Raw genomic sequence first — 9,107 nt, 5'->3', positions numbered from 1 at the left:
TTCTGCCAAATCGCTGTTGTTGGATGAAAACCTTATATCTCCAAAATGGCAACTTTACAGGAGAAGAAAAAAACCACTTTACTTTCAATGTAAGTCAATGGAACCAGACTTTTTTCCAAGTCGTTTTGGGCTGTTTCTCTTGGTCCATTCATCATGAAATTAACAAACGATGTAAAGGGCAACAGGCATTTTCAAATTATGTCAAAAACTGAAAAATGACAAAAGTGGAGATACGAGGCTTTCTTCCGACAGCAGCGAAATATAGGTTTTCTGCTTTTTTTCTTGAAATGAACACCTACTGAATGGCCAGTTTGACTGGCAATTAAATAAATGAAGGGCAGTGTCTGACTTTTCACAGTACTGTATGTAGCGGCCACCTAAAATATTTAGCACTGAAAACATAACTCTTCCGGTAATGTCTGCTCTCTCTCTAACTTTAGACAACTTTAAGGCTCTGTAACTCAAAGAAGAGAATATGTCCACTGAGATAACAGGACGGCAACAAAGAAAGGAGAGGATATCCAAGAGAAAATGACCATCCATATGAAAACGGAAGTCCAAAATATAGAAGAAATGACACATAATTTGAGTATGTTAAATTTTTCACTGAGCAGTTAACAGATAAATTACAATTCAGCTTTCACAGAAGTGTCAGAGGCCTGAGTAAAGCGTCGAGGTCACTTCTTTCCTTTTGTGGTCAATAGGGAATCACTTCAGCTGGTGGTGTTTGGATAAATATGTAAAAGTTGTTGTTTTTGTAGGCCCGAGTTCAGATTTCCTGTCCGTGGGGTTTGCAGCATTACGTTCGGGGACTAGTGGCAGAAAAAGAAACTCAATCCCACCGACCCCCACCGCCCAAAGCGTGACGTTATATAAACACTGCAGTGGCCCTAAATAAGCATGCAGCAGTATTTTCAAACTTTACTTTTACTTCTTCTGAAGTACATTAGTGAGAAAATTTTCCTCAGTTCCATTTTAGTCACATTTGCTCCCTGCTGGTGCAGCTGTTACTTTGTGGCACCTCAGGCAGTTATTTAGTCCCTTGAGCTTCTACTTTTATACTTCTTGTACTTGTTTTTTGGAAAAGTGCTTTTACTTTTACTGCAGTCCTTATTTCACTGCAATAACTACTTTTACTGAAGGAAGAGTTTAGGATACTCTACGTAGAGGTCTGTGAACTGGACTGAGCTCAAAGTATCAGGTTTTGGCCAAAATATTGTGTGTTGAGCTGGGTTTGGGCCAAAATATGGTGTTCATATGAAAATATTGGAGTTCAGCCCAAAAATATCAGATTTAGAGCCAGGTTCAGGCTAAAATATTGGGGCTTGGGCCAGGTTCAGGCCAAAATATCAGGGTTCAGACCAGGTTTGGATCAACACATTGCAGTTACGGTCAGGTTCGGGCCAAAATATTGGGGTTTTGGCCAAAATATTTGGCTTTAGGACAAAAATTTGGGTGCCAGGCTGGGTTTAGACCATAAAAAGGGGTTCAGGTCATGTTTGGGCCAAAATATCAAAAAATCAAGATCAGTCCAGTTGTTCACATGTAGCAATAACCTTGGTATTGTTTTGTAATTAGTATTTTTTTTAAAATAGATTTGTTTTTATTTAAAGGAATTTGCCTCTGCAAATTCCACAAACTTTCACACCTTTTCTCTTGTGCCATGTCTCTCAGGTTCAGGTCCTATATGGGTTTCGAATTTAGTGGTACCCATTTGCATCGGGTTTTAAATTTGCGGGTCTGGGTCGGATTCATGCCTGTGCAAACCTCTACTTTGGCAATCTTAAAGAGCCCATATCCTACACTTATAACATTTTGCATTATTTCATGTGCCAAAAACAGTCATAACTCATTTACACCTGACCATTTTCCAGCCTCTCTTTATTTCTTAAATTAAACATGCTGTTTTTGTTACTTTGCCTTAAAGCATATATATATATATATATATATATATATATATATATATATATATATATATATATATATATATGAGCTCTGTTCTGACTCACTGTCCTGTATTATTCCTCATTCAGAAAGCAGTCTGTGCTGAACCACTCTTCATAACTTCAGTATAAATGAGCAGGGCTAAACTGCTGCTGGTTGAGTACTTTGAAATATGTAAATGCACTGTTTTTGATCTGTGTTTGCAGCTTCCTTTCTATATGTGGACTGTATTGCCTGGGCGGAGGGTGAAACTCTATCAACACTTATATTCTACTCTCCAGTGTCAAAAACATGAGAAAAATGAGTTACTCCATGATTTAAGCTCTTTACTTCATATATTGAAGCTGTTTGTTATAAAACTGTAACTTCCACACCATTAACTTTAACTAACTTCTGTGCAGATTAGGCCTACAATTAGAAGTTAACTGCTGCGCTGATATGGAATATAATTAGAGTTATGACTCAGGGCCTTTAGCACAAGCCTCCAGAAAACGTCAATAATAACACTGCACATATTTGCCTTCAATCATCTGATATTTAAAGCTGAATCACTTTAGTGAGCTGTGAGTAGGCAGCTCAGCTGTAGGCAAAGCATGAATCATGCCTTAATTATGCATTTGTGACATAATTTGTCGATAAGCTCCACACAGTGAGGACACAGCAGATCCCCTGTAGCCCCCCACCCTCTACCCCGCCCCCAGCAGCCTCCCGGCAAAGACCGCAGGGTACCATCAGGATAATCCTTAATAAAGAACAGCTTCACTTTTAATCTCACTCCACTTCTCATATTTCTTGCTTGATATAGTTCTTGGCGAGTAGCGTTTTAGCGCTGATGTCAGTCGAACAGCATCAATGCATCTTTGTTGAAGCCCAGCATGGACACATAATGAGCACATTGCAAAGTTGATTGTCTAAATCTCAGATGCACCAGTTTCCAAAGCTTCTTTAAGCTGAGATAAATAGCTAAATAAATAAAAACATGCACTTCTCCAAACCAAGTCAAATGTAGTAAAAGGATGGAAATATATATTTAAATGCATGTATATTTTACTCAGGTATGTTTTGGTTGATGTTCTAGGTTCTAGGCTAAATTTCTAGGCTAAAGTTCCTACTGTAGCATATTACATGTTATAACAGATAACGTTTCATTACTGTAGTACAGTTTTTATGCTGTTATTGCTTGTTTTGTTTACAATTTAGAAGTTATAGCCGAATACGTATAAATAAATTGTTATTAACATATTATTATTGTATTATTAATGTATTATTACAAAATTATTACTTATACACTGTTGATTTTTCTTTAAACATGGATGTAATTTGCCATTTCTATGCCATTCATACTCATACCTATGTAGTTATCAAACTCAAATATTTCTAACTTCCTCTAACTGTGGTGTGAATTAGATTCCTCTCGTTAGCTCTCTAGTTAAGAAAGAGAATATGAGCGTGTTTGCTTGGGAGACATAAACAAACTCCTGGTAATTATGCCGTGCAATTTGAAAATAACTCACTTGCGAAATTACATTGAAAGTTAATTTCATACAGCTGCTGAAGGAGAGCGGGGCGAGCGGCGTAACTCGATTGGCCGGTTTTACCCCACAGCTATCGCGCATAGTTACTTGAGAGTCCCCCAGCATTTATTAGCCTATTGAGTTATCAAGAACCTCTTTAAACTGCAATATATTTAATTTTCTGAGGCTGAAATGTGAAACGGTTGGTTTACCTGTAGGCACAGGCTTTACCCACAGAGACTGCATGCGCATCGTGACCACATCAGCAGCACAACACAGATTAGCAGCAGTGCAGAGCAGCGTATTTATACAGGGAGTGGAGGGGGAGGGGATCACAGAGCTTCAGAACTGTTCTTCATATACTGCATCCTCTGTACCGTAAATATTGATATTTTGCTTCTTTATAAATCAGATTCTGACCAGCAGATGTAAATGTGATCCTGCACTATTAAATATAAAGGACTGTCCTGAGTGATGCCATGGAGAACTCTTTCAATGGACGGTTCTCTAGCAAAACGTGCTTGTAAATGAGATGAGTGTGAAGAAACTTTTTAAATAGCCTTCTAGAAAGAGCTCTTCAATTGATATACATCAACGTGCCTAAAGTGCAATGTTCATGAGTTCTTTGTGCAGTGCCATAGAAGAACCAATTTTGGTTCCCTGAAGAGTGGATTGTTCTTTAGCACACTGTGCATGTAAATGAGATTTTGGGAGTCTTTCTAGAACCCCTAAAATAGTATACAGAAGCAGTGCCCAAACTTTTTGTCAAACTTTTTGCCATAGCAAGACCTTTTATGGTTCCCTCTAAGGAAACTCTTAATGATCCTTGGATGCAAAGGAGACGGGTGAATGTGAAGAACCTTTAAAGTTTACAGAACCTCTTCACAACAATATATTTTCTAGAAAGAACTGTTGAATTGGTAAAGAACCCTTACATTACATGTAGTTTCTTTAAAACTTTGAAAGGTTCTTCACATGCATAAATTTTTTATCAAGCATGGTTTCTTTAGGGAATAAAAAGTCATTTTTCTATGACATCGCTCAAAGAACACTTTGTGGCATATCTTTTTTTTAACCCCTTAAAATCCCAGGCTTATTACTCGCTAAGGTTTATTATTCAGTAACTACAGAGACTCCAATGCAAACTGAGCTATTCTTAGCTTATAGAAGTGTGTAATAAAACTTTGGGTCTGCTGGTGGGCCCTGGCCATTTAAGGGGTTAATAGTATAGGTAGGCTTAAAATTGAGTTTTAAAAATAGATTATATAATATTGTTAAAAAATTTAAAATGTTGTTAAAGCATTTTTATGAATAAAATACTTTAAAAATACCTTATGGGGTGACTTCACCTTGGGCAGCCCTCATATTATAGTCTTTACATTATGTGACCACATGAACCCAATAAGTGCAGTGCCAGCCCCATGTTTAAATCTGTTAGCAGCTACTGTGTTTCCTATCACTGCATAAAAGATGCACAAGAATTATTGTTGGATGCACTGTGACTTTTTCAGAGTTATTTCAGAGGTTGAGTAACAGTGAAGATGACTGATGTGTGACATGTTCACTATTCTTGTTTTTACTTGTTCTAAAAGTTTATTTGTCACTCAAACTTAGTAGAAATCCTGGAATTTCCAGCTTTGTTAGACTGCATTCTGTACAGCAATATAAATGCAGCAACTGGATTCAGAAATCACATTATTAATTGAAAAGAAACACATGAAATGATCAAAAAACCTTGTATCTCTGGTTTTGTCATTATTGTTATTATTATTAATTGAAAGTTCTAACTGTCCTTTATACTAAGTCACACTTAGAATAAAATCTTGTTACATTAACTTATGTACATTTTTTCCTTCTCCTTTAAACATTTTGGTAATCGTTCCATACGTGCTAATGCTATTTTATAGTTAGCATATTGTAGCTTAAAAGCTAAAAATGCTCTAAAGTTTAATGCTGTCCGTTTAGATCTACATTGTTTAATTCTCATTCTTTCAGTGTTTTTCTTTTTTCCTTTATTGTAGACCTTTGTGCCCTTTTTGGATGATCTCTTTCCTTCTTAATTGTCTGCAGTGACAACATACTTAAAAATAAAGTTTCCTAAAAGGTTCCTGCTTGGATGTAAAGTCCTAGGAAAAGCCTTTAATGTGGAACTTTTTGTGGAGGATCTTTAAACCTTAGCTCATTTATCAAAACAATTCTTTAAAGAACCATCCATTGAAGGGTGCCATCCACCCCGGATCTTTGTTCTCTAGCATCTAAAGAACCTTTTGCCAATAATTATAGAGTGCTGATAGTTTATGGCTGATAAATTATTACATTTTAAAACCTTAATGGTATTTTTTGATTTGCATGCAAAACAAAGATAACATAGCAAATTTAGTCATGTTGTGAGATGAGAGAGAAATAAAAGATAAATATCTTAAACAATAACATTGTAATAACCCAGTTTACCTTTAAACAAACTGCAGTGACTGTTTGCTGATGCTGCCGCTGATTAGATAAACCAGCCAGTCCCAATAAAACAACAATAAAAGAAAAAATAATGAATTACGCTCTATATTACACTGATATTTACCTACACAAGTCAAACAAACTGATAAAAAGGACAGTGGGTCCGCGGTAGAAAGAAAAAAACGAAAATAAAAAGAACAGAAGACGAAGAGAAGCCTCACCCAGAGGCCATGAGTGCACGAGTGGATCAGTGATAGAATCTGGAGAACACTCTAGTCCTTAAACCTGTGAGTGAGTGAGTGAGTGACATATGGAGAGTGAAGGAGAGGGAGAGGAACACAAAACAACTCCCTCAGTGCCTCCTCTGGTCTAAAGAGAAAGAGAGGGAGAGAGATAGAGAGCAAAGGGAGAGAGAGCAAAAAGAGAGAGGCAGGAAAAGGAAAAATAAAGAGGAAGAAAGAGAGGAAAGAAACTATAGTGTGAGAGAGAGGGAGGAAAAAAGAACTATAAAGAAGAGAGAGGAAGAGGGAGAGAAGAAAGAAAGAAAAGAGAGAGAGAGAGATAAAGACAAGAAAGAGAAAGAGGGAGAGAGAAACAGAAATAGAGCAAGAGGAGAAAGACTGAGTGAGAGAAAGAGTAGACAGGAAACGAAACAGGAAAAGTGAGAGAGAATGGAAAAAAGAGGGGGACAAAAAGAGGAGAAAGAGGAAAAGACAGATAAAGAAGAGTGAGTGAAAGAGACAGAAGAGAGAGAAACTTTCTGTCTTTTCAAAACTCCAACTTCCCTCCCACTCCCTCTCCCTCTACCAGCTCTCTCTCTCTCTCTCTCTCTCTCTCTCTCTCTCTCTCAGACTCTCTCTGCTCTCTGCCCTGCAGCAGTAAAGAGGACGGCTCTCCTTCACTCACCCACTCTGGGAGTCGGTCTCTAGAGATCCAGTGAGCGAGCGACCGGAGCCCCGGCAAGTGGACCCCATGGCTTTTTCACACTTAAAATGAAAAAGAAAAAGACTCTCTGCCTGCGTGTGTGATCTGCGTGTTTTGAGTCCGAAGCGAAGAGTTTTCTGTGGAACACACTCCCGCGCTCCGTTTGGCTCAGGAAGTCACGGCCGCTCCGAAAAAAACGGCAGGAAAAGACGGATAAAAACGCGTTCGGATTCAACCAGAAGTGCAGTGAGTACCGCTCCAGTTCTGCATCAGCTCTTCTTCAGTTTCTGTATGGGCCACATGGGCTTCCTTCTTTTAAACCAACTTCTGTTATATATTTCAGTCTAGTGGCAAACCACCAAGATTACGAGTTTTGATGAAAGCAAAACATTTATTGAGGCATCGTTACACATTTATAACCTAATAATAACTACAGGGTTTAGATTTTCTTAATTTTTGCTAAATGTTTCCAAAGTAAACCAAAAAAAACAACATGCTTTTTAAATTTACAGATCATCTGCCTCACAGAGAAGTGTAGGACATGATTAGACTTTTATTTACTTATTTTATCAACTTTATAATTACAGAGTATTAAAATTACACCAGTTGGTGCTGATATAGTTATTAGAAATCACTATGTGAAGTATTGCAATAACATATTCAAAATATTTTATGCTAAGCATTATACAGTGAGGACAAAATACAAAGCTGAACAATGTACAATATATAAATATGCAAACTGTATTAATAAAATGAACACAAATTGCAAAAATAATAAAAATGAATAGGAAATATATAAATACTGTAAGTGCTGTGGGCCACTTAGTAAACTATCAGAAATATGAAATTTAGTTGAACCGTTAGGTTGCATAATGTTTTGTGCATGAGTATATATTATATTATATTATATTATCCATTTAAATTAACTAATGCTGTAATGTGAGTCAAGTAACACTTTATTTTGCTTCTCACATATAAACCCCTAATAAGATTTACCTTTACACTTTTAACCGCGTCCACCTTTACCTGCTATACCTTTATACAGGCCTTAATACTTTACTACAGGTGTACAGGTGTAAATTAACAATAGCACTGAAAATAGCAGCTCCTTTAACTGTTCCTGCTTTTCAGTAAGTTTAAATTTTCAGTGCAAACACACTTCAAAAATAATGGTGCTGAAAAAGTTGAAGCGACCATGGAATCTCTTTTGGGTTCCCTAAAGAACCCAAAAGTGTCCATATCCAGTTCTTTACAGAGCTATTTTTGTAAATGAGAGATTACAAAATGTCAAAAAATAAGTTTTGTTTTTTTTACGTTTTTTACATAATGCAAAGATCCTAAAGCAAAGCTTAGAAACGCTGAGGAATCTTCATCTTGTTTTAAGAGTGAAGTTGAGGAGAAAAGTTTCTCCAGTAAACAAAACCGGCTCAGTTCGAGTTCTAGCAGTTTGACGTTCAGTGCCATCTGCTGCAGCAGGAATGTACGGAGAGGAGGAACGGCTTCAGCCAACTGCTAACGGTGCTAACATTGTGCTTATCTGTCCCTCTAGAACACTTTATTCCTACACTTCACTTAAAAAACACAAATTGTTGTGTAAACGTTTAATGCAACTCAATTAATGCCACACATTTCTATTTAATCACATAGAGCCAGCATGCAAATGTCCTGATAAAGTGAAATGACCAATAAAGTTGCAGTATAGCTGAAACAGCCTCCTTTAGTCATTGACGTACTATAGCAGTACTGTAGTTCTAATCAGACTTCATTGTAATTAGATTCAATAAGCATAAGACCAGATACTGGACTTGAATTAGCATTTAACCCTTTGGATCCTTGATTTACTGTGGTTTAAATATGATAACAAAGATTACATATGAATAAAAAATATATGATAAAGTTTATTAGTTGGGTGTACTGGTGTAAAATTAACCAGGTCATTTCAAGCTAACTTAAGTAAGCTGCTCATTCTAAAGTGAAGTATTTCAGGATAAAATATGAATATTTCTGTCATATTAGCTCACATTTGCTGTTTACTTAGATTTGTTTGTTTGTTTTTCATTCATTGTACTTCAAAAGTAATATAGTAAGTATATTATTAGCATTTATTGTCTAAAAATATTTTCATAATTATGATAAAATGTCATTGAGTGAGAAACTAAAGTGCATAAGTTTTATTAAGATCATATTTTTGAATTCATTTCAAACTGAAACACATTTATGTTTAAAAATAAGGTGTCTGACGTGGGAGCCGATGATGAATTCTATTCCTCCGTT

The 9,107-nt window shown here is 36.5% G+C and overlaps 1 protein-coding gene across 4 annotated transcripts in view; it reads left to right on the top strand.

Moving 5' to 3' along the window:
• Positions 1–6,570: 6,570 nt before the first annotated feature.
• Positions 6,571–9,107, top strand: part of eya1 (EYA transcriptional coactivator and phosphatase 1) — a 62,272-nt gene continuing 59,735 nt past the window's right edge. For all 4 annotated transcript variants that reach the window (XM_036558507.1, XM_036558506.1, XM_036558505.1 and 1 more), the window contains exon 1: positions 6,571–7,079. The gene's annotated coding sequence lies outside the window, so the exon portion shown is untranslated. The remainder of the gene's footprint in view (positions 7,080–9,107) is intronic.

This window comes from Colossoma macropomum, unplaced genomic scaffold, assembly GCF_904425465.1.
Source record: "Colossoma macropomum unplaced genomic scaffold, Colossoma_macropomum, whole genome shotgun sequence".
In the NCBI taxonomy this organism is placed as follows: Eukaryota; Metazoa; Chordata; class Actinopteri; order Characiformes; family Serrasalmidae; genus Colossoma; species Colossoma macropomum.
Note: the sequence above shows the minus strand (reverse complement) of the source record. Positions and strands in the feature narration are given on the sequence as shown.